The sequence below is a fragment of the Bubalus bubalis genome, chromosome 19 (genome assembly GCF_019923935.1).
Source record: "Bubalus bubalis isolate 160015118507 breed Murrah chromosome 19, NDDB_SH_1, whole genome shotgun sequence".
Lineage (NCBI taxonomy): Eukaryota > Metazoa > Chordata > Mammalia > Artiodactyla > Bovidae > Bubalus > Bubalus bubalis.
Genome location: NC_059175.1, coordinates 10,365,069 through 10,375,308, shown reverse-complemented (window position 1 = coordinate 10,375,308; position 10,240 = coordinate 10,365,069). Strand labels below are relative to the sequence as shown.

At 43.0% G+C, this 10,240-nt stretch overlaps 1 long non-coding RNA gene across 1 annotated transcript; it reads left to right on the top strand.

The window, feature by feature from the left end:
• Positions 1-5,972: 5,972 nt before the first annotated feature.
• Positions 5,973-9,100, top strand: LOC123330616. The gene is made up of 3 exons (XR_006546642.2): positions 5,973-6,171; positions 6,334-6,514; positions 8,960-9,100. It is a non-coding gene; the product is annotated as an uncharacterized LOC123330616 (long non-coding RNA).
• Positions 9,101-10,240: the final 1,140 nt, after the last annotated feature.

Here is a 10,240-nt window from a genome sequence, read left to right as displayed (position 1 = left end):
ATACAAAGGTTAAAAGAGATCAGCCCTGGGTGTTCTTTGGAAGGAATGATGCTAAAGCTGAAACTCCAATACTTTGGCCACCTCATGCAAAGAGTTGACTCATTGGAAAAGACTCTGATGCTGGGAGGGATTGGGGGCAGGAGGAAAAGGGGACGACAGAGGATGAGATGGCTGGATGGCATCACCGACGCGATGGACGTGAGTTTGAGAGAACTCCGGGAGTTGGTGATGGACAGGGAGGCCTGGCGTGCTGCGATTCATGGGGTCGCAAAGAGTTGGACACGACTGAGCGGCTGAACTGAACTGAACTGAACTGAAGGTTAAAAGAAAGGAAACAGAACCAGTGTGAAGTCAGATTTGTTCTTCCCTGTTACATGGCTCAGGGATGAACATGTGGTGCAATTAGAGCCAATGAGACACAACGTCTAGACTTCTGTTGGGACTGTGAGAAGGAGATACTCTGTTTTGTCTAACTGGATTTAAAGCTGAGAGTGAAACCTTAGAGCTATTAACAACCATTTTGTCACCTAACCAGGAAACAATGTCTTAGAAGAGAACAATATATTAGAAAAAAAGAACTGGGAACTGTCAAGAGAAACTGGACTCTCATGGTATCACCTGAACATTTCTTTCAAAAAAACATTGAAAGCCAATTCCTGTTCCGGACTTTTCAATTCTGTGAGCCAAAACACGGACACAGAGAGAAAGAGAGAGACATATATCTTTCATTGTTTAAGCCAGCTTGAGTTGGAGTTTCTGTCACTTTGTAACTGTTTTTCAAGGGGGTTTTTTTGGCCATGCATACACTTGTGGGATCTTAGTTTCCCAACCAGAGATCAAACCCAGGCCCATAGCAATGAAAGCTTGGCATCCTAACCACTGAACTGCCAGGAAATTCCCAATAACACATCTTTCTTAAAAGCATGTTTCTCACCAACAAAATGAAAATAGTACCTGCTACTGGGCTTTGGTAGAGTCTGAGTATTTTGGAAAGCATACAGCCTATTCACCTATGATATATTATTCCTAATTCCTCTGTTTCCTTCTGCCTGAGTTCCTTGCAGGAGAACATAATATATAATGCTATACCAAAAGAATATTTTCATTACCAAATATGCCCATTCTGTGTTCTGGGACTTCTGATCCCCATCTGTTCCACAGGATTTTTCATATCATAGAATTCTTTGAAACCATATAAGCAAAGTTTTGTTTCAGTGAACTGTTTGTTCCCTAAGCCACAAAAATAGCTTCTGCAAACAGGGTCCTATGTTAAAAATGATATTTCTGAAAACATTTTACCTGTGATATATGCCAACACACTTTGGAAATGAAATTGCCTAGTAAATTTGTTCCTGATGTTTAGCAAATTTTCATTACTGCTAACTAAAGTTTAAGTTTCTTCTAGTTTCTAGATCTTGGGACATGCTGCTCCAAAAAGACACAGCCATGTGAGAAACCAACAATAAAAACCATTTGGTCTTTACTCAAACAACAGATTTTCCTTTCAATAATCAACTGCTCGTTTTAATTCTGTAATTCTCTTTTTCCTTCATTTCTGCTTCTCCTTTTTTTCCATGACTCTTAATCCAGCATTGAAATTTTATGTTTTGATTTGATCCATCTCCAACATTTATTCCTCAAAGCCATCATCAATGCCTTGGTTGAAACTCATCTGATGCCCCTGAACATTAGAGGACAAAAAGATATTAGATGATAGGGAGACTTTAAAATTTAGGGAACAGAAATAATATTTTAGTATTTGAATTCTATCTCAATTGTTACTTAAAAAGAAACAAAACAGCAATGAGTTAATCCTGACCCAACCCCCAGGAAAGAACCCACACACTGTCACATACTGACTGCTTCTCCCCAGAAACAAACTGTGCCTGGGGTTTACCAGGAAGGATGGTGACATTCTTCTCTCGGTGCTCAAATAAAACCCAGCAAACTCTCCTTCAGGTGTTACGGTGGGGCATGTGGACTCACAGGGAATGGACTGAACTGATTAAGGCATTTTATCAACCAGCATTTAACGTGCCCCTTCAAGACTGAAATCCATTCCAGTGTCCCTCTTTATACTCTGGTGCTACATGTATATACAGAGCAAACCAGCCATTAAGAAAGAAGCTTTGGGACTTCCCTGGTAGCGTAGCGGATGGGAGTCTGCCTGCCAATGGAGGGGACAGGATTCTATCCCTGATTAGCAAAGATTCCACATGAACGGGGTCGAGGGCGGTTGCAGCTCTGCCTCCACGCCACAACTACTGAGTCCGCCCCCTAGAGCTGCTACTCCGCATCCGCAACGGAGGAGGCTGCCCCGCGAAGAGAGGCCCAAAGCACGGCAAAGGGTGGCCCCAGCTCGCCACAACTGGAGAAAGCCCTCACAAAGCCATGAGGACCCAGCGCAGCCAAAAAGAAAAGAAGAAGCTTTGCGTCTTTCCACATAATCCAAAATGAGGGCAAATTATAATGTAATTAAATCAAAACCTCACACAAGAAAAAAATATCTATGGACTGGTATATTCAAAGCTACCTTCTTTTTAATTTTATTTTCTATTTTTTATGTTTTGTTCCTCCGCCTTGCCGGGCACGCTCCTTGTAATTCATTCTCCAGCTAAGCTGAACTTACTGCTGCAGACAGGACAACAAAAAGATGATGTCACCCTTTAGCCAAATTGCACTGTTATTTCAGGACCGCTCTCACTCATTTATCTCTGCCGACAACGCTCCACGGGAAGGTTTTCCAGGGCAGATGCGAGCTCCCTCGGCAACACAAGTGGTGGAGAGTACACATTCATTTTCAAATCCTGAGAGGCAGAATTTAGTAAATCTTGAGATTTGAGTAATATATTGTAAAAAGGAGTCATCTAATGGCCTTCAGTCTCTTCTGATTATTTAAAAACCTCAACGAATCTTAAGTATGAAACAACCCCCCCCACCCCGGTTTTTTCTCATTACAGAAATATTTTCACCTAAAAGCATGCTTTTGACCCACGAAAATATCGTGCAGACTAGTCTCTTTTGTAAACATATGCATAGATGCTAAGACATGATTTTTCATTTTAGTTATCATTTGATTAAGAGTTGGGCAAAAATTAGTAAAAGATAACTATGCAGGGTTCCATCAAGTCCTCAGAAACAGCTTCGAGATCAAGCGCAGGTGTTAGAGATAAAGGAATGACATGACTTTTTGAAGAGGAAATCTAGCAATCAGAGAGACAGTATAAAACCGAAAAAGCAACCCAGAAAATGAGAGAAAAAAGAGAACCTAGATTAAACTGGCTTCATTTGAGGGGTACTTTCATCCCATATCTGTTCTTTTTCTTTCTTCCCCGATTCTTTAGAGCAATAGGTAATTTTTTTAAGCTACATTTTCTGTTTTGTCTTATTAAAATATAATCCACACACATCACAAAAATTCCAATAGTACATAAAGAGATACAAAGAATAGGAAATCTCTGGGACTTCCGTGGTGGTCCAGTGGTTGGGACTCCACGCTTCCGCTGCCGAGGGCTCAGGTTTGATCCCTGGTTGGGGAACTAAATTCCCACATGCCACGCAGCATGGCCAATAATTTTTAAAAAAAAAGAATAGGACATCTCTCTCCCACTCCTGATTCCAGTTCCCTAGTATCTGCCTCTCTACCATTGCCATAGACTCCTTAGCTATCTACTCAACACTATGGATGACCATTTCAGAGTAATGTTTGAAAGTAAGTAAAATGAAGTGCAGACAATTACAAAGGAAACCAATCACACTGAAATATGATTCTATCCAGGAAGCCTTTAGGCATCTCTAGGCTCCAGGACAAGAGCCTCTGCTCTTATGGTTCCCAAGCATGTACAATGGTGTGTATGTATGTATCTATGCTGTCCGTCAAACGGCAGCGGGCCTTCTGCAGTGGGTGCTGCTGGAGCTCTGCCCAGATCCCCTGTCCCGCCGGTGTGTCCATTCCCCACCTGCTGTCAGTCTTGGCCGCTAATGACTCACAGTTTCGCCCTTCTACAAGGAATCCTTCTCCCCACCCCCACACTTTGGCATGCCCAGCCAACACAGGGGAACCAATGACTGGTTGACTCTGTGGTGCAATTCATCCCCAGGGCCCCACATGGGATCAGGCTAAAGCTGATACTCATTGAGACCATCCCCATTTTTTCCTGCCCTACCCCATCTCTCCTGCCCCTGGGAACAATGCCCCCTAAAAGCCCAAGAATCCCTGTCTCAGGCTTTGCTTTCAAAAATCCGGACTCAAGGCACTCACTCACCCTCCCTTACCTTGACTTTTCCATTTATCAATTTCTTGAAAGAGATTCCACGCCTGCATATATGTATCTGCTGCATTCTTTTAACAGCCACATGCTAATCCATTCAATGGATTTACCATAATTAATATAGCACATTTCCAGCACAGTCATTTCCAACAGTTCCTCTCTGAGAACTTAAAAATCTAATTTTTACATGTTTAAATGCAATTACCAACTTACCACATTTTAAGCACAAATGGTCCCTGACTTAAGATTTTTTGACTTTACAACGGTGAGAAAGTGATACACCATTCAGTAGAAATTGTGCTTGGAGTTTTTAATTTTAATCTTTTCCCAGGCTAGCTATATATGGCCCAATGCTCTCTCTGATGCTGGACAGTGGCAGCAAACTCAGCTTCCAGTCAGCCACCTGATCAGAATCAACACACTTACAATCATTCTGTACCCATAAAACCATTCCATTTCTCACTTTCAGTACAGTACTTTATTCAATAAATTACATCAGATATTTAACACTTTATTATAAGAGAGGTTGGGCTTCCCAGGTGGCACTAGTAGTGAGGAACCCACCTGCCAATGCAGGAGACGTAAGAGACTCGGGTTCGATCCCCCGCTGGGGAAGATCACCTGGAGAGAGGCATGGTGACCCACTCCAGTATTCTTGCCTGGACAATGTCCATGGACATAGGAGCCTGCAGGGCTATAGTCCATAGGGTCACAAAGAGTCAGACACAACTGAAGCGATGGAGCATGCATACACACATAAGAGAGATTAGAGGATTTTGCCCAACTATAGACTAATGGAAGTGTTCTATACTCATGTAAGGTAGGCTAGAATAAGCTGTACTGTTGAAAATGCATTGTCAACAAATGATATTTTCAACTTACGATGGGTTCACCAGAACATAATCCCATTGGAAGTTGAGGACAATCGTTTCTAATTAGTTGCTGAGGAGTCTTTCTTCAACTTCATTAGCTACAAAACTTCAGAACCTTGCTATCTTTGGAGAAGAAAGTTTTATTCTCAAAACAATTTATATTTCAATTTGACAAACTATAAAGACTCAGCTGGCTCTTAACCCGTCTATCCCTCAATCCCCACAGCACCAGCCTCTTTAATACCAGATCAAGAAAAAATCTCCATTGTAAACAGGAGAAAAACCAGGACCTACAAATACTTCACTTGAACCCGCGAATCTCTGGACTTCACCACTTGCCTCCTCACCAACACGAGTAGATGCTACTCAGGAATCTGGTAAGAAGCTGCTGGATCCCATGCTCTCACAGACCCGTGCTTGTGCTTGGTCATGTCTGACTCTTTGCAACTCCATGGACTGTAGCCGGCCAGGCTTCTCTGTCCATGGGATTTCCCAGGCAAGAGTACTGGAGTGGGTTGCCATTTTTTAATCGAGGAGGTTTTCCCAACCTAGGGATCAAACCCAAGTCTCCTGCATTGCAGGTGAATTCTTTACCACTGCGCCATGTGGGAAGTAGCAATATTCACGCATTCCCAAGGACAGCACAGCCTAAACCACCAAGGGGAAGAGAAGCATTTCCTCTCTGCCCCTCCCATTGATAGGGGCCCCGTCCCTGCTCCCAGGGTAGCACTTGATGAGGGTGTTTATTCACGGCTGAACTGCACCTTTCAAAGACCCTCACCTTACTGCAGGTAGGAATTTCCTACAGTGTAAATTCCACTAACCCAAGACAGAAACCAGAACTTGCTTTTCCCGCCTAGCACCTGCTCACAGTGTATGTGGTAATAAACCCAGAACAGAGCAATGCTAAGGAGCAGGTGCTGCTCAAAACGATTATTTCTGGTCAGAATGAAAGCGAGGATCTGAGAGCCATGGAGACTCCCAGGAGGGCAGTGGCAGTAGGGTCTCTGCTGGATTCATTCAGTGGGGTAAGTTCTGTTGCTCATGTAAGAACTGAGGCTGATCATTTACTTCACACTGGTTTCTCTTTCCCTCATAAGCTCCTCCCTCCTCCAACCATAAAAAGGTGCTTAATTTCACTCAAATCAGAAAAATGCAAATCAAAAGAAATATTGTTTTCTACCTACCAGATTGGCAAAGATGAAAAAATTTGATGAACTACCTTGGTGTGAACATGAGAAAGCATGCTGATGGTGGAGAGTAAACCAGAACAATCTTTACAAAGAGACGTGGATTATGAACTAACAAGTGTGAACACAAAACCCTCGATCCAGCAATTTCACCTATAGGAATTTATCTTACAGATCAGAGGTGAGCAGACTTTGTCTCTCAAGGACCAGGTAGTAAGTGGTTTAGGCCTCTGGGCCAGGTATCACTGCTGCTATCACTCAGTTCTTGCAGCATGAAAGCAGCCACAGACATTATGAAAACAAATGGGCATGGCTGTGTTCCAATAAAACTTTATTTACAAAAACAAATGGCACTTTGAATTTGGCCCACAGGCTGTGGCTTGCCAACCCCTGCTAGGTACTCTTGCACAAAAAAACAAAAACATATGTACTATATTCTTCATAGCAATACTCCTAAGAATGGAAACCACCTTGATAACCATCAATAGAGGACTGATAAGTAAATTATAGTACCTCCATTCAATAGAATACTTGCAGCCATTAAAGAGAAGAAGGCAGCTCTATGTGCCCTGATAAGGGTTAATATCCAAAATGTATCAGAAAAATTCTATTAATTTATTAACTTATTTTGGCTGCACGGGGTCTTCGTTGCTGCAGGGGATTTTCTCTAGTTGCAGCAAGCAAGGAGCTCCTCTTCATTGCAGCGCACGGCCTTCTCGTTGCTGTGGCTTCTCTTGCTGGGACTCGGAGGCTCTGGAGCTCGGGCTCAGTAGTTGTGAACACGGTCTCAGTTGCCCTAAGGCATGCAGATCCTCCCAGACCAGGAATCGAACTGGTGTACCCTACACTGGCAGGCGGATTCCTATCCACTAGACCACCAGGGAAGTCCTCACAATTTTTAATTAAAACAAATTTTTTTTTTCATTACATTGAGTTTATTGGATGATACCATACTGAATATCTTTAATCCCAGAATCTGCTTATTCTTTGTACAATTGAAGTATAGCTGCTGTACAATATTATACAAGTTACAGGTGTATAACATTTTTGAAGGTTATACTATAAGTTGTTATAAAATATTGACTATATTCCCCATGTTGTACAATACATCCTTGTTAATTACTTTATACCTAATGGTTCATACCTCTTACTCCTCGACCCCCATATTGCCCCTCCCCTTCAATTTTTAAAAAAATTTTTAAGTGGGGAGCAGGGTAGAATACACTTCCAATTTTTATAAAAATTATATACATATACATATATATATATTTGCTTATCCAAGAATAGCACATATCTGATGAACACAAAAGAGAATGAGGAGGGAAACTAGATGGCTGGGGAACAGGAGCATGATGCAGACCTTTTTTCACCATATGCCCTTCTGTGCTCTTTGAATTTCATACCACGTGCTTTATCAGTGAGGGACTGAACACTGTCCTTCATTGAATGAATACCAAGAGTACTGGAGTGGGTAGCCCCTCCCTTCTCCAGCAGATCTTCCCAACCCAGGAATCAATCTGGGGTCTCCTGCATTGCAGGCAGATTCTTTACCAACTGAGCTACCAGGGAAGCCCCACAAATGAAGGACAGATAGATACAATTAAATTTTTTTAATGCAAATGCTTTTTCAGTAGTATTTTGAATCATCAAGTACAGACAGAAAAGTAAAAGAGGGCTCCAGATAGCAGACCTAGCTATTTCCAAAGTCCCCTCCAGTACCCAGAGGCTGCATGAAAAGAAAGTGAAAGTGCAAGTCACTCTTGTGTCCAACTCTTTGCAGTCCATGGAATTCTCCAGGCCAGAATACTGGACTGGGTAGCCGTTCCCTTCTACAGGGGATCTTCCCAACCAAGGGATTGAACTCAGGTCTCCCACACTGCAGGCGGATTCTTCCCAGCTTAGCCACCAGGGAAGCCCAAGGCTGCGTGGTGTCCCTCAAAGAGCATCCCAGTGGGAATCAGACTTGGGCATCAAGTCCACCCTCTGTGACCAACTCCCTGTGCTGCCCTGGACAAGTCACCTCAACTCTCTGATCATCTCTTTCCTTGTCAGTAAAACAGACACAATAGTACTTGCGAGCTACATAATAGAAAATAATGTTATTTTTATTGGAGAAATCTCTTAATGTCTCTGGGCCTCTTTCCTAATCTGCAAAATCGAAAAGTTGGACAAAATGAGCCTTTAACTTAATTATTCTGTTATTAAACAAAGTTGTCATTTACCAGAATTCAAGGAGAATCATAGACTTGGCAAGCAAGTGAGGATCTCATTTTACTTATCTCAGAGAGTGACCTCCAATTCCAAAAAAGAAAATAAGATACATGTTTAGACTTAGAGATCTCAGAGGTGGGAAAGGGCTCCTTTTGCCAAGGACACCACCTCTTCTTTCCTTGATCCAGCCAACCCAGCAGGTGTCAGCCAGGCAACTTTTTTTTCTGCCTGCCACTGAGTACAGAAGCCCTATTGGGAAAAAAAAAGGTTAGAAAATGTGACTCATAAAGAGGGGTGGACACATTAATGTCAAATGATAGACTCCTGAGGGCTGACAAAGAAATGGAGGGGCCGTGCAGGGAGGCCCATCCTAACTTCTGTGTTCCGCTAAGAGTTATCATTTGTGTTGTTTCAGGAACTCCAAGGGGATGACAGGGTGGCAACAAGAAGAGCACCATTGCACCACCCCATTTCTAAGGATTTCTGGTTATTGTTAAACAAGAGTTTGGAGAAGTTAAACTGACAGGAAACAACACACATGTTGAGTTATAAGGTGGAAAATGTTGGGAAATTTGTTTTCAGAAAAGTTCAACTGGATGAGAGTGTGCTGATGTGATGAGGAGCAGAGCTCTTAACACCATCTCAGTGGGTGGAAGACTCTTTTCCTGTCCCTCCTCATTTCCATGGGCTTGGGATAACTACCTAGCCACTTTGAAAAGGCTCTTCATGTCTTTGGCTTCAAAGAATGTTTTACTCTTGAATAAACCATGTTTGTCCTCTCAATCTTAGAACCAAGGCAGCCAACCCAATCTAAGGCATTTCAACAAATCACAGACTCTACGTGGACACGCACAGAACCTGGGAGGGATACATCCCCCAAAATGATGGTCTGAGACAAGAGAGAAGGAATATGGGCCTTAAGGCATCAGAGGAAAAAGAGAGTGGGATTTCAAATTTGAGTTGAAGGATTGCACTTTCTCTCTCTCTATCTCTCTGGGCACGTGGCATCTGGACCAGGGATCAAATCGGCAGCCCCAGGAGTGGAAGCCTGGAGCCCTAACCACTGAACCACCAGGGAAGTCCCAGGATTGCACTATCTCTATGAGAGGTGGGAGGAAATATTATTACATAAAAGATGCAGGACATAAGGGTTTGCTCAAAATTTCAGTGGGCTATGGAGCAACTAGAAATAGGATGGAACAAATGAACGTTTTTATGAAACAGAAAGAAACAGACAGACTCACAGACAGAGAACAGACTTCTGGTTGTCATGGGGGAGAAGGGGTAGGGGAGGGATGGATTGGGAGTCTAGGATTAGTGGATGCAAGTATTATATATAGAATGGGTAAATAATAAGGTCTTCCTATATACAAAGGGGGGAGAAGGCAATGGCACCCCACTCCAGTACTCTTGCCTGGAAAATCCCATGGACGGAGGAGCCTGGTAGGCCGCAGTCCATGGGGTCACTAAGAGTCGGACATGACTGAGCGACTTCACTTTCACTTTTCACTCTCCTGCATTGGAGAAGGAAATGGCAACCCACTCCAGTGTTCTTGCCTGGAGAATCCCAGGGATGGGGGAGCCTGGTGGGCTGCAGTCTATGGGGTCGCACAGAGTCAGACACGACTGAAGCAACTTAGCAGCAGTAGCAGCATATACAAAGGGAACTCTATTCCATATCCTGGGATAAACCATA